The sequence below is a fragment of the Heterodontus francisci genome, chromosome 34 (assembly GCF_036365525.1).
Source record: "Heterodontus francisci isolate sHetFra1 chromosome 34, sHetFra1.hap1, whole genome shotgun sequence".
In the NCBI taxonomy this organism is placed as follows: domain Eukaryota; kingdom Metazoa; phylum Chordata; class Chondrichthyes; order Heterodontiformes; family Heterodontidae; genus Heterodontus; species Heterodontus francisci.
The window spans coordinates 28,938,662-28,963,905 of NC_090404.1; the positions used below are offsets into that span (position 1 = coordinate 28,938,662).

General features: G+C 45.1%; 1 protein-coding gene across 1 annotated transcript in view; it reads right to left on the reverse strand.

Moving 5' to 3' along the window:
• The window catches only part of LOC137349252 (zinc finger protein 229-like), a 725,490-nt gene extending 700,607 nt beyond the window's left edge, over nucleotides 1-24,883 (reverse strand). The window contains exon 1 of the mRNA XM_068014760.1: nucleotides 24,859-24,883. The gene's annotated coding sequence lies outside the window, so the exon portion shown is untranslated. The remainder of the gene's footprint in view (nucleotides 1-24,858) is intronic.
• Between the last annotated feature and the right edge of the window lie 361 nt (nucleotides 24,884-25,244).

Genomic DNA, 25,244 nt, shown 5'->3' on the forward strand with positions numbered 1-25,244 from the left:
GTTGCCTCCCAAATCTGTGTCCATCTTTCCCGGAACTCCATGTTTGATTCTCTCCAATCAGGTTTCCGCCCCGCCACAGTACAGAAATGGCTATCAAAGTCACAAATGACGTCCTATGTAACTGAGACAAAGGTAAACTGCAACCCCCCACCCCCCACCCTCATCCTTCTCGACTTGTCTGCAGCCTCTGACACGGTTGACCACACCATCCTCCTCCAACACCTCTCCACTGTTATCCAGCTGGGTGGGACTGCACCCTCCTGGTTCCAATCTTATCTAATCATAGCCAGAGTATCACCTGCAATGGTTTCTCTTCCCACTCCTGCGCAGTTACCTCTGGTCTCCTCCAAGGATCTATCCTTGGCTTCCTCCTATTTCTCATCTGCATGCTGTCCCTCAATAGCACCATCTGAAAACACAGTGTTAGTTTTCACATGGACACTGATCACACCCAGCTCTACCTCACCACCACCTCTCTCAACTAAATTATCACACTGCTTGTCCGATATCCAGTGGTGTTGAACAGGAATTTCCTCCAATTAAATATTGGGAAGATTGAAGCCATTGTCTTTGGTCCCCACTCCACCATCCATTCCCTCGCTTCAGACTCCATCCCTCTCCATGGCAACTGACACTAAACCAGATGTTTTGCAACCCTGGTGTCCTATTTGACCCCAAGATGAGCTTCTGACATCATATCTGTGTCATCACTAAGTCTGCCTATTTCCATCTCTGTAAATTGCCGGACTCTGCTCCTGCCTCAGTTTATCTGCTGCTGAAACCCTCATCCATGCCTTTGTTACCACTGGACTGGGTTATTCCAATGTACTCCTGGCCGGCCTCCCACATTCTACCCTCTGTAAATTTGAGGTCATCCAAAACTCCACTGCTCATGTCCTAACACACATCAAATCCTGTTCACCTATCACACTTGTGCTCGCTGGATTACATTGGCATCCAGTCAAGTAATTCCTCGATTTTAAAATTCTTCTCTTTGTTTTTAATCACTGTATGGCCTCACCTATAATCTCCTCCAGTTCTACAACCCTCCAAGATATCTACCCTCTTCCAATTCTGGCCTTCTTGTGCATCCCATATTTTGATGCTCCATCATTGGTGACGGTGTTTTCAGCTGCCTAGTTCCCAAGTTCTGGAATTCCTTCCCTAAAACTCTACGCTGCTCTTCCTCTCCTTTTAGATGCTGCTTCAAATTTGCCTCTGACCAAGCTTTTGATCATCTGCCCTAATTTCTCTTATGTGGCTCCATGTCAAATTTTCTTTGAGAACTCTCCTCGGGATGTTTTACTCCATTAAAAACGCTGTACGGAGGCAAGTTGTTCAATGTGATTAACAGCAGCAATAACAGCAGAATCCAACCCTGCCGTGACAATAGCTTGCTGGTGTTTTTACAGGATGGATGGGTAAGTGAATTCCTTCCTACACACAGAGCAGGCGATTGGCCTCTCCCAAGTGTGAACAGCCTGGTCCATCAGACGTTGGTCTGACTGAGTGAATTCCTTCCCACACACAGAGCAGATGATCAGCCTCTCCGCAGGTGTCCTTGAATCTCTCCTGCATTGATGATTGGTTGAAGTCTTGTTCACACATCGAACATGTATACAGTTGCTCCCCACTGTGAATGGTGTAATTTTTTTTCAGGCTGTGTAACTGGTTAAATATCTTTCCACGGTCAGTGCACTGGAACACTTTCACTTGAGTTTGTGTGTCTCGGTGCTTTTCCAGTCTCAGTGATGATTTAAACCTTTTCCCACCGACAAAATAAAGTAACGTTTCTCCTTCCATAATCAGAGGCCGATTATACATGAATTAAGTGATTCTGTAAGATCTTGCTGAGATTTTTGGTTTGAGTTTCCTGTTCGCAAATTCTCTCCTTGTAAGCTCCTGTAAAACAAGTTTATAAAAGTCATCACTGTCAGTACAGATAGAAATTCAGAACAGACAATTATTGTTTCTATTCTTACTCCTTTCATTCCCCTAAATCTATAAATCCTCGTTCCACACACTCCTCATCCTCTCTGCTCACTGTTCCAGATTCAGCAACCAGGCTCCTACTAATTCTTCTCACCTCTCCAGATTCTCTCTCTTCCTGTCCTTAAAGTGGTGACTCCAGCTGTGGGTCAATCCCACTTGTCGACTCTAATTCTACCAAATAATTTGGCTCAGAACAACAAATTATCTTGAATGACATTATTAGCAGGATTGAATGTATGGATAGAGTCACCTTTCCCCAATTGTGGGAAAGGAAATGTTCAGTGGTTAGTTCAGAGCTTCCCTTCTCCACAAAAACTGTATCTGAGTTACATTTATACAGACTCACTCACTGGGTAAAGTGATCAGATCTCACTGAACTATGACACAAGCTGTGTCTATCTGAGTTACATTTATACAGACTCACTCACTGGGTAAAGTGATCAGATCTCACTGAACTATGACACAAGCTGTGTCTATTTGAGTTACATTTATACAGACTCACTCACTCAGTAAGTGATCAGATCTCACTGAACTGTGACACAAGCTGTGTCTATCTGAGTTACATTTATACAGACTCACTCACTCACTGGGTAAGTGATCAGATCTCACTGAACGATGACACAAACTGTGTCTATCTGAGTTACATTTATACAGACTCACTCACTCATTCAGTAAGTGATCAGATCTCACTGAACTATGACACAAGCTATGTCTATCTGAGTTACATTTATACAGACTCACTGGGTAAGTGATCAGATCTCACTGAACTGTGACACAAGCTGTGTCTATCTGAGTTACATTTATACAGACTCACTCACTCAGTAAGTGATCAGATCTCACTGAACTATGACACAAGCTGTGTCTATTTGAGTTACATTTATACAGACTCACTCACTCAGTAAGTGATCAGATCTCACTGAACTGTGACACAAGCTGTGTCTATCTGAGTTACATTTATACAGACTCACTCACTCAGTAAATGATCAGATCTCACTGAACTGTGACACAAGCTGTGTCTATCTGAGTTACATTTATACAGACTCACTCACTCAGTAAATGATCAGATCTCACTGAACTGTGACACAAGCTGTGTTGATCTGAGTTACATTCATACAGACTCACTCACTCAGTAAGTGATCAGATCTCACTGAACTATGACACAAGCTGTGTCTATCTGAGTTACATTTATACAGACTCACTCACTCAGTAAATGATCAGATCTCACTGAACTGTGACACAAGCTGTGTCTATCTGAGTTACATTTATACAGACTCACTCACTCAGTAAGTGATCAGATCTCACTGAACTGTGACACAAGCTGTGTCTATCTGAGTTACATTTATACAGACTCACTCACTCAGTAAGTGATCAGATCTCACTGAACTGTGACACAAGCTGTGTCTATCTGAGTTACATTTATACAGACTCACTCACTCAGTAAGTGATCAGATCTCACTGAACTGTGACACAAGCTGTGTCTGAGTTACATTTATACAGACTCACTCACTGGGTAAGTGATCAGATCTCACTGAACTATGACACAAGCTGTGTTTATCTGAGTTACATTTATACAGACTCACTCACTGAGTAAGTGATCAGATCTCACTGAACTATGACACAAGCTGTGTCTATCTGAGTTACATTTATACAGACTCACTCACTCGGTAAGTGATCAGATCTCACTGAACTATGACACAAGCTGTGTCTGAGTTACATTTATACAGACTCACTCACTGGGTAAGTGATCAGATCTCACTGAACTATGACACAAGCTGTGTCTATCTGAGTTACATTTATACAAGACTCACTCACTGGGTAAGTGATCAGATCTCACTGAACTGTGACACAAGCTGTGTCTATCTGAGTTACATTTATACAGACTCACTCACTGGGTAAGTGATCAGATCTCACTGAACTATGACACAAGCTGTGTTTATCTGAGTTACATTTATACAGACTCACTCACTGAGTAAGTGATCAGATCTCACTGAACTATGACACAAGCTGTGTCTATCTGAGTTACATTTATACAGACTCACTCACTCGGTAAGTGATCAGATCTCACTGAACTATGACACAAGCTGTGTCTGAGTTACATTTATACAGACTCACTCACTGGGTAAGTGATCAGATCTCACTGAACTATGACACAAGCTGTGTCTATCTGAGTTACATTTATACAAGACTCACTCACTGGGTAAGTGATCAGATCTCACTGAACTGTGACACAAGCTGTGTCTATCTGAGTTACATTTATACAGACTCACTCACTGGGTGAGTGATCAGATCTCACTGAACTATGACACAAGCTGTGTTTATCTGAGTTACATTTATACAGACTCACTCACTCAGTAAGTGATCAGATCTCACTGAACTATGACACAAGCTGTGTCTATCTGAGTTACATTTATACAGACTCACTCACTGGGTAAGTGATCAGATCTCACTGAACTATGACACAAGCTGTGTCTATCTGAGTTACATTTATACAGACTCACTCACTCGGTAAGTGATCAGATCTCACTGAACTATGACACAACCTGTGTCTATCTGAGTTACATTTATACAGACTCACTCACTCGGTAAGTGATCAGATCTCACTGAACTATGACACAAGCTGTGTCTATCTGAGTTACATTTATACAGACTCATTCACTGGGTAAGTGATCAGATCTCACTGAACTATGACACAAGCTGTGTCTGAGTTACATTTATACAGACTCACTCACTGGGTAAGTGATCAGATCTCACTGAACTATGACACAAGCTGTGTCTGAGTTACATTTATACAGACTCACTCACTGGGTAAGTGATCAGATCTCACTGAACTATGACACAAGCTGTGTCTATCTGAGTTACATTTATACAGACTCACTCACTGGGTAAGTGATCAGATCTCACTGAACTATGACACAAGCTGTGTCTATCTGAGTTACATTTATACAGACTCACTCACTCAGTAAGTGATCAGATCTCTCTGAACTATGACACAAGCTGTGTCTGAGTTACATTTATACAGACTCACTCACTGGGTAAGTGATCAGATCTCACTGAACTATGACACAAGCTGTGTCTATCTGAGTTACATTTATACAGACTCACTCACTCACTCAGTAAATGATCAGATCTCACTGAACTATGACACAAGCTGTGTCTATCTGAGTTACATTTATACAGACTCACTCACTGGGTAAGTGATCAGATCTCACTGAACTATGACACAAGCTGTGTCTATCTGAGTTACATTTATACAGACTCACTCACTCACTCAGTAAATGATCAGATCTCACTGAACTATGACACAAGCTGTGTCTATCTGAGTTACATTTATACAGACTCACTCACTGGGTAAGTGATCAGATCTCACTGAACTATGACACAAGCTGTGTCTATCTGAGTTACATTTATACAGACTCACTCACTCACTCGGTAAGTGATCAGATCTCACTGAACTATGACACAAGCTGTGTCTGAGTTACATTTATACAGACTCACTCACTCGGTAAGTGATCAGATCTCACTGAACTATGACACAAGCTGTGTCTATCTGAGTTACATTTATACAGACTCACTCACTCGGTAAGTGATCAGATCTCACTGAACTATGACACAAGCTGTGTCTATCTGAGTTACATTTATACAGACTCACTCACTCGGTAAGTGATCAGATCTCACTGAACTGTGACACAAGCTGTGTCTATCTGAGTTACATTTATACAGACTCACTGGGTAAGTGATCAGATCTCACTGAACTATGACACAAGCTGTGTCTATCTGAGTTACATTTATACAGACTCATTGGGTAAGTGATCAGATCTCACTGAACTATGACACAAGCTGTGTCTATCTGAGTTACATTTATACAGACTCACTCACTCGGTAAGTGATCAGATCTCACTGAACTATGACACAAGCTGTGTCTGTCTGAGTTACATTTATACAGACTCACTCACTCGGTAAGTGATCAGATCTCACTGAACTATGACACAAGCTGTGTCTATCTGAGTTACATTTATACAGACTCACTCACTCGGTAAGTGATCAGATCTCACTGAACTATGACACAAGCTGTGTCTATCTGAGTTACATTTATACAGACTCACTCACTGGGTAAGTGATCAGATCTCACTGAACTATGACACAAGCTGTGTCTATCTGAGTTACATTTATACAGACTCACTCACTCGGTAAGTGATCAGATCTCACTGAACTATGACACAAGCTGTGTCTATCTGAGTTACATTTATACAGACTCACTCACTCGGTAAGTGATCAGATCTCACTGAACTATGACACAAGCTGTGTCTATCTGAGTTACATTTATACAGACTCACTCACTCACTCGGTAAGTGATCAGATCTCACTGAACTATGACACAAGCTGTGTCTGTCTGAGTTACATTTATACAGACTCACTCACTGGGTAAGTGATCAGATCTCACTGAACTCTGACACAAGCTGTGTCTATCTGAGTTACATTTATACAGACTCACTCACTGGGTAAGTGATCAGATCTCACTGAACTGTGACACAAGCTGTGTCTATCTGAGTTACATTTATACAGACTCACTCACTGGGTAAATGATCAGATCTCACTGAACTATGACACAAGCTGTGTCTATCTGAGTTACATTTATACAGACTCACTCACTGGGTAAATGATCAGATCTCACTGAACTATGACACAAGCTGTGTCTATCTGAGTTACATTTATACAGACTCACTCACTCACTGGGTAAGTGATCAGATCTCACTGAACTCTGACACAAGCTGTGTCTATCTGAGTTACATTTATACAGACTCACTCACTGGGTAAGTGATCAGATCTCACTGAACTGTGACACAAGCTGTGTCTATCTGAGTTACATTTATACAGACTCACTCACTGGGTAAATGATCAGATCTCACTGAACTATGACACAAGCTGTGTCTATCTGAGTTACATTTATACAGACTCACTCACTGGGTAAGTGATCAGATCTCACTGAACTGTGACACAAACTGTGTCTATCTGAGTTACATTTATACAGACTCACTCACTGGGTAAGTGATCAGATCTCACTGAACTGTGACACAAGCTGTGTCTATCTGAGTTACATTTATACAGACTCACTGGGTAAGTGATCAGATCTCACTGAACTGTGACACAAACTGTGTCTATCTGAGTTACATTTATACAGACTCACTGGGTAAGTGATCAGATCTCACTGAACTGTGACACAAGCTGTGTCTATCTGAGTTACATTTATACAGACTCACTCACTGGGTAAGTGATCAGATCTCACTGAACTGTGACACAAGCTGTGTCTATCTGAGTTACATTTATACAGACTCACTCACTGGGTAAGTGATCAGACCTCACTGAACTATGACACAAGCTGTGTCTATCTGAGTTACATTTATACAGACTCACTCACTCAGTAAGTGATCAGATCTCACTGAACTGTGACACAAGCTGTGTCTATCTGAGTTACATTTATACAGACTCACTCACTGGGTAAGTGATCAGATCTCACTGAACTATGACACAAGCTGTGTCTATCTGAGTTACATTTATACAGACTCACTCACTGGGTAAGTGATCAGATCTCACTGAACTATGACACAAGCTGTGTCTATCTGAGTTACATTTATACAGACTCACTGGGTAAGTGATCAGATCTCACTGAACTGTGACACAAGCTGTGTCTATCTGAGTTACATTTATACAGACTCACTGGGTAAGTGATCAGATCTCACTGAACTGTGACACAAGCTGTGTCTATCTGAGTTACATTTATACAGACTCACTCACTCACTCGGTAAGTGATCAGATCTCACTGAACTGTGACACAAGCTGTGTCTATCTGAGTTACATTTATACAGACTCACTGGGTAAGTGATCAGATCTCACTGAACTGTGACACAAGCTGTGTCTATCTGAGTTACATTTATACAGACTCACTCACTGGGTTAGTGATCAGATCTCACTGAACTGTGACACAAGCTGTGTCTATCTGAGTTACATTTATACAGACTCACTCACTGGGTTAGTGATCAGATCTCACTGAACTGTGACACAAGCTGTGTCTATCTGAGTTACATTTATACAGACTCACTCACTGGGTAAGTGATCAGATCTCACTGAACTATGACACAAGCTGTGTCTATCTGAGTTACATTTCTACAGACTCATTCACTGGGTAAGTGATCAGATCTCACTGAACTGTGACACAAGCTGTGTCTATCTGAGTTACATTTATACAGACTCACTGGGTAAGTGATCAGATCTCACTGAACTCTGACACAAGCTGTGTCTATCTGAGTTACATTTATACAGACTCACTCACTGGGTAAGTGATCAGATCTCACTGAACTCTGACACAAGCTGTGTCTATCTGAGTTACATTTATACAGACTCACTCACTGGGTAAGTGATCAGATCTCACTGAACTATGACACAAGCTGTGTCTATCTGAGTTACATTTATACAGACTCACTCACTGGGTAAGTGATCAGATCTCACTGAACTATGACACAAGCTGTGTCTATCTGAGTTACATTTATACAGACTCACTCACTGGGTAAGTGATCAGATCTCACTGAACTATGACACAAGCTGTGTCTATCTGAGTTACATTTATACAGACTCACTCACTGGGTAAGTGATCAGATCTCACTGAGCTATGACACAAGAATATTCATCATAACCCTCAGGCAGACCGTACCTTGCAGACCAAGTCCTTCTATCTGCACCAGCTCTGCTGCACAAGATCAGCAGAAACGAGTGAAGATATTACTGTCTGTAAATGGAGGAGAAAGGGGAACAGGTCAGGGAATGTCTGTAAATGACAGAGGAGCAGAAAAGATTGAGAAGGATGGTACTAGATCTCTGGAGGATATTGACAGACTGGTGCAATGGGCAGATACAAATGAAATTTAATGCAGAAAAGTGTAAAGTAATGCATTTTAGAAGGAAGTATGAGGAGAGGCAATATAAACAAAATAATTCAATTTTACACAGTGTAGGATCAGAGAGTCATGGGAGTGCATGTACAAATCTTTGAAGGTGGCAGGACAAATTAATAAAGCTGTTTAAAAAGCAGAACAGATCCTGAGCTTTATGTTTAGTTTAGTTTAGTCACCTACGGCAAAAGTGCGAAGAGAAATGCAGACTGGTTTCAATCTCATAATGAAGAGCTGGAACCTGTCATAGCCGCTAAGCGCATTGCACTTTTGAACTACAAGAAAGCCCCCAGCGATTTAACATCCGCAGCACTTAAAGCAGCCAGAAGTACTGCACAAAGAACAGCTAGGCGTTGCGCAAACGACTACTGGCAACACCTATGCAGTCATATTCAGCTGGCCTCAGACACCGGAAACATCAGAGGAATGTATGATGGCATGAAGAGAGCTCTTGGGCCAACCATCAAGAAGATCACCCCCCTCAAATCTAAATCGGGGGACATAATCACTGACCAACGCAAACAGATGGACCGCTGGGTTGAGCACTACCTAGAACTGTACTCCAGGGAGAATGCTGTCACTGAGACTGCCCTCAATGCAGCCCAGCCTCTACCAGTCATGGATGAGCTGGACATACAGCCAACCAAATCGGAACTCAGTGATGCCATTGATTCCCTAGCCAGCGGAAAAGCCCCTGGGAAGGACAGCATTACCCCTGAAATAATCAAGAGTGCCAAGCCTGCTATACTCTCAGCACTACATGAACTGCTATGCCTGTGCTGGGACGAGGGAGCAGTACCCCAGGACATGCGCGATGCCAACATCATCACCCTCTATAAAAACAAAGGTGACCGCGGTGACTGCAACAACTACCGTGGAATCTCCCTGCTCAGCATAGTGGGGAAAGTCTTTGCTCGAGTCGCTCTGAACAGGCTCCAGAAGCTGGCCGAGCGTGTCTACCCTGAGGCACAGTGTGGCTTTCGTGCAGAGAGATCGACTATTGACATGCTGTTCTCCCTTCGTCAGATACAGGAGAAATGCCGTGAACAACAGATGCCCCTCTACATTGCTTTCATTGATCTCACCAAAGCCTTTGACCTCGTCAGCAGACGTGGTCTCTTCAGACTACTAGAAAAGATCGGATGTCCACCAAAGCTACTAAGTATCATCACCTCATTCCATGACAATATGAAAGGCACAATTCAACATGGTGGCTCCTCATCAGAGCCCTTTCCTATCCTGAGTGGTGTGAAACAGGGCTGTGTTCTCGCACCCACACTTTTTGGAATTTTCTTCTCACTGCTGCTTTCACATGCGTTCAAATCCTCTGAAGAAGGAATTTTCCTCCACACAAGATCAGGGGGCAGGTTGTTCAACCTTGCCCGTCTAAGAGCGAAGTCCAAAGTACGGAAAGTCCTCATCAGAGAACTCCTCTTTGCTGACGATGCTGCTTTAACATCTCACACTGAAGAATGCCTGCAGAGTCTCATCGACAGGTTTGCGTCTGCCTGCAATGAATTTGGCCTAACCATCAGCCTCAAGAAAACGAACATCATGGGGCAGGATGTCAGAAATGCTCCATCCATCAATATTGGCGACCATGCTCTGGAAGTGGTTCAAGAGTTCACCTACCTAGGCTCAACTATCACCAGTAACCTGTCTCTAGATGCAGAAATCAACAAGCGCATGGGTAAGGCTTCCACTGCTATGTTCAGACTGGCCAAGAGAGTGTGGGAAAATGGCGCACTGACACGGAACACAAAAGTCCGAGTGTATCAGGCCTGTGTCCTCAGTACCTTGCTCTACGGCAGCGAGGCCTGGACAACGTATGCCAGCCAAGAGCGACGTCTCAATTCATTCCATCTTCGCTGCCTTCGGAGAATACTTGGCATCAGGTGGCAGGACTATATTTCCAACACAGAAGTCCTTGAAGCGGCCAACATCCCCAGCTTATACACACTACTGAGTCAGCGGCGCTTGAGATGGCTTGGCCATGTGAGCCGCATGGAAGATGGCAGGATCCCCAAAGACACATTGTACAGCGAGCTCGCCACTGGTATCAGACCCACCGGCCGTCCATGTCTCCGTTATAAAGACGTCTGCAAACGCGACATGAAATCGTGTGACATTGATCACAAGTCGTGGGAGTCAGTTGCCAGCATTCGCCAGAGCTGGCGGGCAGCCATAAAGACAGGGCTAAATTGTGGCGAGTCGAAGAGACTTAGTAGTTGGCAGGAAAAAAGACAGAGGCGCAAGGGGAGAGCCAACTGTGCAACAGCCCCAACAAACAAATTTCTCTGCAGCACCTGTGGAAGAGCCTGTCACTCCAGAATTGGCCTTTATAGCCACTCCAGGCGCTGCTTCACAAACCACTGACCACCTCCAGGCGCGTATCCATTGTCTCTCGAGATAAGGAGGCCCAAAAGAGAAAAGAAAGAGTTTTGTTTGGAGATACAGCACTGAAACAGGCCCTTCGGCCCACCGGGCCCGCACCGACCATCAACCACCCATTTATACTAATGCTACACTCATCCCATATTCCTACCACATCCCCACCTGTCCCTATATTTCCCTACCACCTACCTACACTAGGGGCAATTGCTAATGGCCAATTTACCGATCAACCTGCAAGTCTTTGGCATGTGGGAGGAAACCGGAGCACCCGGAGGAAACCCACGCAAACACAGGGAGAACTCCACACAGGCAGTACCCAGAATTGAACCCGGGTCACTGGAGCTGTGAGGCTGCGGTGCTAACCACTGCACCGCCCTTTCAATAGAAGTCTAGAGTACAGAGGCAAGGAAACTCTGCTAAACCTTTATAAATCACGAGTTAGATCTCAACGGTGTCCAGTTCTGGGCATCAGACTTTAGAAAAGAATCAAGGCCTTGGAGAGGGTGCAGAGGAGATTTACTAGAATGATACCAGGGATGAGGGGTTTCAGTTCTCTGGAGAAGCTGGGATTGTTCTCCTGAGAGCAGAGAAGGTTAAGGGGAGATTTAATAGAAATGTTCAAAATGATGAGGGATTTTCACTGAGTAGAGAGGGAGACACTGTTTCCACTGGCAGGAGGGTCAGTAACCAGAGGACAGAGATTTAAAATAATTGACCAATAAAGCCAGTGGGAGGAGGTGAGGAGAAATGTTTTTAGGCAGTGAGTTGTTCTGATCTGGAATTCACTGCCTGAAAGGGTGAAGGAAGCAGATTCAATAATAACTTGCAAAGAGAATTGGTTAAATAAAACTTCAGAGGGGAGATTTGCCAAGGGTATGGGGCATGTGGAGGGGAGTGGGACTAATTGGTTAGTTCTTTCAGAGAGTCGGCACAGATATGATGGACTGAATGGCCTCCTTCTCTGCTGTATGATTATATGAAATGGCGACGATCAGGGAGCATCTGCATAAGAAGGAGAAATGGAGAGTGGTCAGTGAGAGCCCATCACCAGAACTGGGAGATGTTACAATGGACAGGGAGGGCCAGAGTGTCGGGGGAGGGAGAGAGAGAGCACGTACACACAGACAGAGTCAGCACCTTCAGGGGAGGAGAGAGAGAGGAACCAGTGAGTGGAGAACTGAATCCAGTCAGAGTCAGCACCTTCAGGGGAGGAGAGAGAGAGGAACCAGTGAGTGTGGAACTGAACCCAGTCAGAGTCAGCACCTTCAGGGGAGGAGAGAGAGGGGAACCAGTGAGTGTGGAACTGAACCCAGTCAGAGTCAGCACCTTCAGGGGAGGAGAGAGAGGGGAACCAGTGAGTGTAGAACTGAACCCATTCAGAGTCAGCACCTTCAGGGGAGGAGAGAGAGGGGAACCAGTGAGTGTGGAACTGAACCCAGTCAGAGTCAGCACCTTCAGGGGAGGAGAGAGAGGGGAACCAGTGAGTGTAGAACTGAACCCATTCAGAGTCAGCACCTTCAGGGGAGGAGAGAGAGGGGAACCAGTGAGTGTGGAACTGAACCCAGTCAGAGTCAGCACCTTCAGGGGAGGAGAGAGAGGGGAACCAGTGAGTGTGGAACTGAACCCAGCCAGAGTCAGCACCTTCAGGGGAGGAGAGAGAGGGGAACCAGTGAGTGTGGAACTGAACCCAGCCAGAGTCAGCACCTTCAGGGGAGGAGAGAGAGGGGAACCAGTGAGTGTAGAACTGAACCCATTCAGAGTCAGCACCTTCAGGGGAGGAGAGAGAGGGGAACCAGTGAGTGTAGAACTGAACCCAGTCAGAGTCAGCACCTTCAGGGGAGGAGAGAGAGGGGAACCAGTGAGTGTAGAACTGAACCCAGACAGAGTCAGCACCTTCAGGGGAGGAGAGAGAGGGGAACCAGTGAGTGTAGAACTGAACCCAGTCAGAGTCAGCACCTTCAGGGGAGGAGAGAGAGGGGAACCAGTGAGTGTGGAACTGAACCCAGTCAGAGTCAGTTGTTACGCTCACAGAAAAATGAAGTGAACTGGAGCAGTTATGAACTATAAAAAATGAACTGGTGAGTTAAACTCCAAAACATGGACACATTGCTGCAGACAAGATTGGGTAGGGGTCAGGTGACTCCCCTCCTGTAATACAAAATACATCTGGGCTGTTGGAGACCAAAACCCATCATCACATCTGGTCCAGCCCTGGGAAGACATTAAAATGGGAAACAGGCAATTCAAAGCAAAGCAGCTCCTATCTTCAACAATTGAGTTATCAAAGACGCTGGCAGAGAGGGAGACTGTGGATTCAAAAGCCAAAATGATGAACCATCTTCAAACCCCATTTTTAACAATGGTGCACGTTCAAAGACATTGTATAAACCCTGCAGGGGAGAGTATTCTTTGGTCACATGACCAAAACCAAGCTGATAAGACTTTTGCTTCGAGAGAGATAGAGAGAGACTGAAGGCCATACTTCCAACTAGAGAAGCTGTGAGGCTGAGCAGCTGAGCAAAGGTGCCCTGTCTGCAAAAACAAACCATTTTTGAACAACTGAGGCAGAGAGAAATTGCAAGGTGACTTTGAATTCCCCACCAGCGGAAGTAAACCAGAAGTGTGCAACACTTTAGCAAGTTCAAGGCTACAAATATCCAGGCCTGCACCTTTGAAAAGACTTTTCCCCCCAAGATGATTCAACAGGTTTTTGCAAACCACAAAACTCTTACATCACTTGGGAATTTCAGTGCATCTTACCTTTTCCTTTCTATGTATCTACCTATCCTTATGTATGTTTGTGTGTGTGAATGTGTGAGTGGGTGAAGTTGTGAACAATTCCGTTATTGTGGAAAAAAGTTATCTTTCTTTCTTTAAACCTACAAGAAAACCTGTTGTTGGGTCTGTTTATTTGACCCTTAAAACACTCGGGCTGAAACACTAGTTTAACAAAAACACTATCTGTGGTCAGTTGGGAGGTGAAAAGTGGAAGCCAGTCACCCCATTTCCTACCTGTCTGTAACAGGGGACTGAGTGTAATGTATCCAGGTTTACTGATGATACAGAGTTAGGTGGGAAAGTAAGCAGTGAGGAGGACACAAACAGACTGCAGAGGGATATAGACAGGTTGGGTGAGTGGGCAGGAACATGGCAGATGGAATATAATGTGGCAAAGTGTGAAGTCATCCACTTTGATGGGAATTTTTTTTTTAAATCATGTTTTATGAATGGTGAGAGACTGTTCGCATTCAGAGGGACCTGGTGTCCTTGCACATGAATCACAGAAAGTTAACATGCAGGTACAGCAAGCAATTATGGAGGCAAATGGTATATTAGCTTTTGCTACAAAGGGATTGGGGTATAAGAGTAAAGATGTCTTACTACAATTATACAGGACATTGGTGAGGCCCCACCTGGAGTACTGTGTGCAGTTTTGGTCTCCATAGCCAAGGAGGGACAGACTTGCCCTTGAGGGAATGTAATGAATGTTCCAAAGTCTAGGACCTGCGATGAGGCGATTGTTGTATTTATTCACAGAATGTGGGAGTTGCTGGAAAGGCCAGTATTTCTTGCCCATTCCTAATTGCCCTTGAGAAGGTGGTGGTGAGCCACCTCCTTGAATATAACTGAGTGGTTTGCTCGGTCATTTCATTGAGCAGTTAAGTCAACCACATTTCTGTGAGTCTGGAGTCACATATAGGCCAGATCGGGTAAGGACGGCAGATTTACTTCCTTTAAGGAAAGTAATGAACTCGGTGGATTTTTAGGACAATCCAGTCATTTCATGGTCACCATTACTGATACTAGCTTTTTATTTTATCCCAGCTTTATTCAATTAATTGAGTTTAAATCTGTAAACTGCCGTGGTGGGATTTGAATTCATGTCTCTGCATCATTAGTCCAGGCCTCTGGATTACTAGTTCAGTAACATAACCACTATGCTACAGCACCCCCACTGTGCTCCATCTCCTCCTGTGAGGAGAGATTGAGTAGACTAGGCCTATATTCCCTGGGGTTTAGAAGAATGAAATGTGATCTAACTGAAACATAATAAATCCTAAGGGACTTGACAGGGTAGATGCTGAGAAAATGTTTCCCCTGTCTGGGGAATCTAGATCACAGTCTCAGGATAAGGGGTCGGACATTTAGGACTGAAATGAGGAGAAATGTCTTCACTGAAAGGGTTGTGAATCTTTGGAATTGTCTACCCCAGGGAGCTGTGGATGCTCAGTCGTTGATTACATTAAGGGCAGAGATTGATAGATTTTTGGTTTACTAAGGGAATTAAGGTAGATGATAATGCGGGAAGGTGGAGTCGAGGTAGATCGGCCGTACAGTCATAGTTATACAGCACAGAAAGAGGCCACTTGGCCCATCGTATCCGTGCTAGCTGATGAACGATCCACCTATTCTAATCCCACCTTCCAGCATTTGGTCCATAGCCCTGAAGATTACGGCACTTGAGGTGCATATCCAGACTCCTCTAAATTTTTGACCAACCATGCTAAATCTATTTCCCCTAGTCACTGACCTCTCTGCAGAGGTGAATCGGCCCTTCATCTCCACTCTATCCAGGCCCCTCACAATTTTCTACATTTCAATCAGATCTCCTCTCAGCCTTCTCTATTCCAAGGAGAACAACCCCAGCCTATCTATTCTTTCCTCATAGCTGCATTTTTCCAGTCCTGGCAACATCCTCATAAATCTCCTCTGTACCCTCTCTAGTGCAATTACAGCCTTTCTGTAATGAGGTGACCAGAACTGCACACAGTACTCAAGTTGTGGACTAACCAATGAGTTATACAGTTCCAGCATAACCTCCCTGCTCTTATATTCTATACCTCAGCTAATAAAGGAAAGGATTCCATATGTCTTAACCACCTTATCGACCTGTCCTGCTACCTTCAGGGATCTGTGGACATTGAGTCCAAGGTCCCTCACTTCCTCTACACTTCTCAGTATTTTCCAATTAATCGTGTATTCCTTTGCCTTGTTTGACCTCCCCAGATGCATCACCTCACACTTCTCCAGGTTGAATTCCATTTCCCACTTTTCTGCCCATCTGACCAGACCATCAATATCTTTCTGCAGCCTACAGCTATCCTCCTCGCGATCTACCACACGGCCAATCATTGTGTCTGTAAACTTCTTCATCATGCCCCCTACATTGACATCCAAATCGTTAATATATACCTCAAAGGGCAGGGGACCCAGGACTGAACCCTGCACAACGCCACTGGAACCAGCTCTCCAGTCGCAAAAACACCCGTCAACAATTACTCTTTGTTTCCTGCCATGGAGCCAATTTTGTATCCACCTTGTTGCATTTCCCTGGATCCCATGGGATTTTTTTCTTTTAACCAGTCTGCCATGTGGGACCTTGTCAAAAGCCTTGCCAAAATCCATGTAGACCACATCAACTGCACTACCCTCATCTATCTTCCTTGCTACTTCTTCAAAAAAATTTGATCAAGTTGGTCAAACAAGATCTTCCCTCAACAAATCCATGCTGACTATCCTTGATTAACCTGTGCCTTTCTAAGTGACACTTTATCCTGTCTCTCAGGATAGATTCCAATAATTTGCCCACTATTGAGGTTAGACTGACTGGTCTGTAATTCTTCAATTGATCCCTTTTTAAACAGAGGTCCAACGCTAGTTCTCCAATCCTCCAGCATCACACCTGTATCCAGAGAGGATTGGAAAATGATGCTCAGACCTTCCACTATTTCCTCTCTTGCTTCTTTTAACAGCCCGGGTTACATTTCATCTGACCCTGGTGATTTATCCACTTTCAAGGATGCTAATCCCATGAATACTCCCTCTCTCCTTATGTTTATCACATCCAATACTTCACACCCCTCTTCCTGAACTACAATATCTGCATTGTTCCTCTCTTTTGCGAAGACAGATGCAAAGTATTCATTAAGAACCATACCAACATCTTCCGCCCTGACACATAGGTTACCTTTTTGGTCTTTTATGGGCCCACTCTCTCCTTAATTATCCTCTTACTCTTAATGTATTGATAAAACCTCTTTGGGTTCACTTTGATTTTGCTTGTGCATGCCCTCTCTTTGCTTTCCTAATTTCCTTTTTGATTTCACCCCTTCATTTTCTATACTCCTCTCAGCTTTCTGTAGTATTGAGATCTCGGTGTCGGACATGAGCTTTCCTTTTCTACCTTATCTTACCCTGTAGGCTCCTTGACATCCATGGGTTCTAGGTTTGGCTGTCTTATCCTTTTTCTTTGTGGGAACATGTTTAGTCTTAACCCCTTGAATCTCCCCTTTGAATGCCTCCCACTGCTCTGACACTGATCTACCTTCAAGTAGCTGTTTCCAGTCCACCTTCACGAAATCACTCCTCAGTTTAGTAAAATTGGCCTTGCACCAATTGAAGACTCTAACTCCTGTCCTGTCTTGGTCCTTTTCCATAATTATGTTAAAACTGACTGAATTATGATCACCATCACCAAAATGCTCTCCCACTGCCACTCCTTCCACCTGCCCATCTTCATTTCTTAAAAATAAGTCTAAAACAGCACCCTCTCTTTTTGGACTTGCTGTATCCTGGGCAAAAAATTTCTCCTGAACGCACCTCACAAATTCTGCTCCCTCAATTCCTTTCACACTAAAACCATCCCAATTAATATTGGGATAGTTAAAATCCCCTACTGTTACTGCCCTATTTTTCTTGCACTTCACTTTGCCTGCATATCTGCTCTTCTATCTCCCTCTGACTGTTTGGAGGTCTATAGTACACTCCCAGCAGTGTGATTGCCACTTATTTTGTTCCTTATCTCAGTCCATATGGCCTCATTTGATGAACCTTCCAACATATCATCCCTCCTCACAGCTGTAATAGTTTCCTTGACCAAAATTGCCACTCCCCATCCTTTCTTATCCCCCTCCCTATCGCGTCTGAAAACCCCGTAACCAGAAACGTTGAGCTGTCATTCCTGTCCCTCCTTAAGCCATGTTTCTGTAATAACTATGATGTCATACTGCCATGTGTCTATCTGTGTCCTCAGCTCATCTGCTTTATTTGCTATACTCCTTGCAATGAAATAGATCCCCTTGAGCACTGCCATACTCTTTTTTTTTCTAACCTTTGTTTCCTCTGTCTTCCAGACTCATCCATTAATTTGCTGCCTTCCATTTTCATTTCTGATTTTGTCCCAGCTGAGTCTACCCTCAGGTCCCCATCCCCCTGCCAAACTAGTTTAAACCTTCCCCAACAGCACCAGCAAAATGTCCCACAAGGAACTCAGTCCTGGCTCTGTTCAGGTGCAACCCATCCGACCTGTACAGGTTCCATCTCCCCCAGAGCTGGTCCCAATGTCCCAGGAATCTAAAGCCCTCCCTCCTGCACCATCTTTCCAGCCACACATGCATCTGTCTTATCCTATATTCCTATACTCACTTGCGCATAGCACTGGGAGCAATCGGGAGATTACTACTTTTGAGGTCCTGCTTGCTAATTTCTGACCTAACTCCCTAAATTCTGACTGCAAGACCACTTCCCTCTTTCTACCGATGTCATTGGTTCCGATGTGGACCACGACTGCTGGCTGTTCACCCTCCCCCTTCAGGATGTTCTGCAGCCGCTCAGTGTCATCCTGGACCCTGGCACCAGGGAGGCAACACACCATCCTGGATTCATGTCTGTGGCCACAATAACGCCTGTCTGTTCCCCTGACTATGGAGCTTCCTCCAAGTGAAGGTGTATGGCCTCTCCCCAGTGTGACTGCGTTGGTGTGTCAGGAGATCATCACTTCTTTTAAAGCTCTTCTCACATTCAGATCTTACAAAACATCTCTTACCAGAATGAACAAGTTGGTGGCTCAGTAGGTGTGATAACTGAGTGAATCCCTTCCCACACATGGAGCAGGTGAATGGTGTCTCCCCAGTGTGACTGAGTTAATGAATATCCAGCTTTGATGGAGAACCGAATCCCTTCCCACAGTCCCCACATTTCCACGGTTTCTCCATGGTGAGGGTGTCCTTGTGTCTCTCCAGGTTGGATGATCAGTTGAAGCCTCGTCCACACACAGAACACGTGTACAGTTTCTCCCCGCTGTGAATGGTGATGTTTTTTCAGGCTGTGTAACTGGTTAAAGCTCTTTCCACACTCAGTCACTGGAACACTCTCACTCGGGTGTGTGTGTGTGTCTTGGCGCTTTTCCAGTCACACTGATGTTTGAAATCTTTTCCCACAGACAGAACAGACAAATATTTCTCCTTCCACATTCAAAGCTGATGATATTCAGATCCTGATGAATCGAGTGACTGTCAGATCTTGATGTGATGTTTGGTTTGAGTTTCCCATCTGCAAATCCTCCCCTTCCAATACCCAGTAAAAGGAGTTTACAGAAGACATCACTGTCAGTCCAGGATAGAAATTCAGAACAGACAGTTCTAGTTTCTATGGAACATTCTTTCCTCTCTTGTTCCCCCTAAACATGTGGACCATTCACACTAAAAGAAGCCAAAATAAGCAACAAATGCGTTTTGTGGTTATATATCAATGATTTGGACTTGAATGTGGGGGGTTTGATTGAGATGTTTGAAGATGATACAAACATTGACCGTATGGTTGATAATGATGAAGAAAGCTGTAAACTGCAGGAAGATATCAATGGACTGGTCGGGTGGGCAGAACAGTGGCAAATGGAATTCAATCCAGAGAAGTGTGAGGTAATACATTTGGAGACAGCGAACAAGGAATACACAATAAATGAGAGGACACTGAGAAGTGTAGAAGAGCCGAGGGACCTTGGTGTGCATGTCTATAGATAGCTGAAGGCAGCTGGGCAGGTGGATAAGGTGGTCAAGAAGGCATACGGGATACTTGCCTTTATTAGCTGAGGCAGAGAATATAAGAGCAGGGAGGTTATGCTGGAATTGTATAAAACCCTGGTTATGCCACAGCTGGAGTACTGTGTGCAGTTCTGGTCACCACACTATAGGAAAGATGTGATTGCATCAGAGAGAGTACAGAGGAGATTTACGAGGATGTTGTCCGGACTGGAGAATTTTAGTTATGAGGAAATATTGGATAGGTGAGGGTTGTTTTCTTTGGAACAGAGGAGGCTGAGGGGAGACCGAATTGAAGTGTATAAAATTATGAGGGGTCTAGATAGAGTGGATAGGAAGGACCGATTCCCCTTGGTGAGGGATCTATAACTAGAGGGCATAGATTTAGGGGAAGAGGTAGGAGGTTGAGAGGGGATTTGAGGGGAAATGTTTTCACCCAGAGAATGTTGGGGATCTGGAAATCACTGCCTGGGAGGGTGGTAGAGGCAGAAACCCTCATGACCTTTAAAAAATACTTCGACATGCATTTGAAGTGCCCGAACCTACAAGACTATGGACCAAGAGCTGGAAAGTGGGATTAGGCTGGATGGCTCCTTGTTGACTGGCACGGACACGATGGGCCGAATGGCCTCATTTCATGTTGTAAATTTCTATGATTCTAAGTTGAGGAGCAGCCCCTTCAGGTAACTATACAGGGACTGTAACCTCTCACACTGAATATATACATGGCCCATGGACTCCTCTAGGCTGCAAATATCACCTGCAGCCTGGGAGTGGGTGAATCTCCTGGGCACTAGGACCTGGGTGGGAACAGTGATTATGAAGTCCCATCCACTCTCTGTGCCCTCACCAAGATGGCCACATATGTGCCCTGATCCCGTCCTGTCCAAGATGGCAGCCAGTATCCCCTCTCCCCTGGGATTGTCACCACATGGTAAACATGGGGCCTCTGGCCTACCCCAGGTGTCTATGAAGCGCACCCACAGCTCCAATTCCTCCCCTGTGCCCACAATCTCCTCCTGTCTCCCAAGCCACCTGGTCCATCTCAGTCCGTCTCCAGCACCCAGACTGCACATGCTCTGAGCACAGTCTGATTCCACGCCGATGCACTGGGCTCTTGTAGTCATTGATAAGGGACTTTCTGACCCACGGGGAGTCCTGGGCTCCAAACATTGAATGGATGATTTTGTGTCATCCCATGGAGATCGGGGCCGGAGAGGCAATGAAGACAATTATTAAATAAATTCTACAGAAACCCGAGTGTCCAGGCCAACACCTTGGTGTGAAGTACAATGGGACTTCTGTTCATCACCCACATTCGGACTGAGGAATTAGAAGGATACTTATTCAACATGCAGATGACAGCAAACTGGGTGGTAGGACTAATAATGTAGAGACTGCACTGAAATCCAGGAAGACATAAACAGGCTGGCAGACTGGACAGATAAATGGAAATAAAATTCAACATAGTGAAATGTGAGCTGGTTCATTTTGGGAGAAGGAATAAGGAGGCCAGTTATTGGTTAGAATGTAAGTAATTAAGTGGAGCAGAGGAGCAAAGAGATCTGGGAACAGAGTCACATAAATCACTAAAAGGAGCAACACAAGTCGATGAGAGAGCAAAGAAAGAGCTGATGTTCTTTTCTAGAGGAATACAATGTAACAGCAGGGAGGGAATGTTACATTTATAGAGAACCTCACTTAGAAGGACTGTGAGCAGTTCTGGTCTCCAGATTAAAAAAGGATATTGAAGACTGAAGAAAGTGCAGAATAGATTTACAAAGATGTCACCAGAGAGGATGTTACTATCCAGCAAGATTGAGCAGGCTGGGGCTCCTTTCTCTGGAAAAGAGAAGACTAGGAGGAGATCTGATAGAGGTCTTTAAAATTATCAGTCAGTCAGAACAAGGGGGCAGCAATATAAGACAGACATTAACAGGTCAAATAGAGAACTTAGGAGGAATCTCTCTACTCAGAGAGTGGTGAGAATGTGGAACTCACTGCCACGTGGAGTAGTTGAAGCAGATAACAATGATGTGTTTAAGGAGAGGCTCAATATATTAATGATGGAGAAGGGAATAGAGGGATATGGGAGCAGAGTGAGGACGAGGTAATCAGATTGGGAGGAAGCTGATCTTGATTGTAAACACCAGCACAGACTAGAGGGGCCGAACGGCCTGCTCCTGGGTTGTAATTATGTGTATGTACAGCAGGGGTGGATTAATGTTTAAGCCTGCAGGCCCAGGGGTGGATTAATGCTCGGGTTTACTGGGCCCAGGGGTGGATTAATGATCGGGTTTACAGGGCCCAGGGTTGGATTAATGCTTGGGTTTACAGGACCCAGGGGTGGATTAATGCTTGGGTTTACAAGGCCAAGGGTTGGATTAATGCTCGGGTTTACAGGGTCCAGGGGTGGATTACTGCTCGGGTTTACAGGGTCCAGGGGTGGATTAATGCTCGGGTTTACAGGGTCCAGGGGTGGATTAATGCTCGGGTTTACAGGACCCAGGGGTGGATTAATGCTCGGGTTTACAGGACCCAGGGGTGGATTAATGCTCGGGTTTACAGGGTCCAGGGGTGGATTAATACTCGGGTTTACAGGGCCCAGGGGTGGATTAATGCTCGGGTTTACAGGGCCCAGGGGTGGATTAATGCTCGGGTTTACAGGGTCCAGGGGTGGATTAATGCTCGGGTTTACAGGACCCAGGGGTGGATTAATGCTCGGGTTTACAGGGTCCAGGGATGGATTAATGCTCGGGTTTACAGGGCCCAGGGGTGGATTAATGCTCGGGTTTACAGGGCCCAGGGGTGGATTAATGCTCGGGTTTACAGGGCCCAGGGGTGGATTAATGCTCGGGTTTACAGGGCCCAGGGGTGGATTAATGCTCGGGTTTACAGGGCCCAGGGGTGGATTAATGCTCAGGTTTACAGGGCCCAGGGGTGGATTAATGATCGGGTTTAGAGGGCCCAGGGGTGGATTAATGCTCGGGTTTACAGGGCCCAGGGGTGGATTAATGCTCGGGTTTACAGGGCCCAGGGGTGGGTTAATGCTGGGGTTTAGAGGGCCCAGTGGTGGGTTAATGCTGGGGTTTAGAGGGCCCAGGGGTGGATTAATGCTCGGGTTTACAGGGCCCAGGGGTGGGTTAATGCTGGGATTTACAGGGCCCAGGGGTGGATTAATGCTCGGGTTTACAGGGCCCAGGGGTGGATTAATGCTCGGGTTTACAGGGCCCAGGGGTGGATTAATGCTGGGCTTTAGAGGGCCCAGTGGTGGATTAATGATCGGGTTTCGAGGGCCCAGGGGTGGATTAATGCTCTGGTTTACAGGGCCCAGGGGTGGATTAATGCTGGGCTTTAGAGGGCCCAGTGGTGGATTAATGATCGGGTTTCGAGGGCCCAGGGGTGGATTAATGCTCGGGTTCACAGGGCCCAGGGGTGTATTAATACTCGGGTTTACAGGGCCCAGGGGTGGGTTAATGCTGGGGTTTAGAGGGCCCAGGGGTGGGTTAATGCTGGGGTTTAGAGGGCCCAGTGGTGGGTTAATGCTGGGGTTTAGAGGGCCCAGGGGTGGGTTAATCAAAAGTCTGGCTCTAACCTTTACACTATGACTCCTAGTACTAGGTTCCCCAACCAGTGGAAATAGTTTCTCTCTATCCTACCTGTTCCACTTAACATTTTGAAAACTTAGTTAAAAACACCCCTTAATCTTCTAAATTGCAGGGAATAAAACCATCGTGAGGTGATTGATGCATTTTGGCACAAGGCAGAGGGAGAAGCAATATATACTTAATGACACATATGTAAAGAGAGAGTGCAGGAACAGAGGGACCTGGGGATTCATGTGCAGAGATCATTGAAGGTGGCAGGACATATTGAGATAGTAGTTAAAAAAGCAATGGGATCAGGGGCTTCATCAATAGAGGTATTGAGAACAAAATCGGAGAAGTTATGCTGAACCTTTAAAAAACTCTGGTTCAGCCACAACTACAGTTATGGTCACCACAATTTAGGAAGGATGTTAAAGTCCTTGAGAGGGTGCAGAGGAGATTTACCAGAATGGTTCCTGGAATGAGGGAATTTAGCTACAAGGTTAGTTTGGAGAAGCTGGGGTTTGTTCTCCTTGGAACAAAGCAGATGGAGGGGGAGATCTGATAGAGATGTACAAGATTACGACAGGTTTAGATAAGGTAAACATGGAAAAGGTGTTCCCATTCGGTGACAGTACAAGGACTAGGGGACACAGATTAAGGTTTTGGACAAGAGATACAGGAGCGATGTGAGGAAGAAGTTTTTTTACACAGTGAGTGGTAATGACCTGGAACTCACTGCCTACGAGGGTGGTGGAAGTGGAGACAGTCAATGATTACAAAAGGAAATTGGATGGACACTTGAGGGAAATAAACCTGCAGGACTACGGGGATAGAGTGGGTGAATGGGACTGACTGGATTGTTCTACAGAGAGCTGGTATGGACTTGATGGGCGGAATGTCCTCCTTTTCTGCCGTAATGACTCTATGATTCATTTATGTAATCTCTCCTCATAATTTAACCTTTGCAGTCCAGGTATCATTCAGGTAAATCTACACTGCACTCCCTCCAAGGCCAATATATCCTTCCTAAGGTGTGGTGCCCAGAACTGAACACAATATTCCAGGTGTGGTCTAACCAGGGCTTTGTGTATCTCAGTGCTTTTCCACTCACACTGATACCTGAAATCTTTTCCCACAGACAGAACAGACAAACCTTTCTCCTTCCACATTCAAAGGCCGATGATATTCAGGTCCTGATGAATCGAGTAACTTGATCTGATGCTTACATTAACTTTCCCGTTTGCAAATCCTCCCCTTGTAATACCCTGTAACAGGAGTTTACAAAAGTCATCACTGTCTGTCCAGGATAGAAAGTCACAACATTCCCTCCCCCTGCTTCCTGGTCCAGGATGGCCGTGCATCCGCCCTGCTGGTGGAAATCTGGCGGCCATGATCCTGGCCCTGTCACCGGGAGAAGCCCCGCAGCTACTGCCCCGTTCGGTGCAAACGCAGGACCGGGAGCTTCTTATTGGGGGTGTTGAGGCCTCCACCAGGTGTTTCTGAAG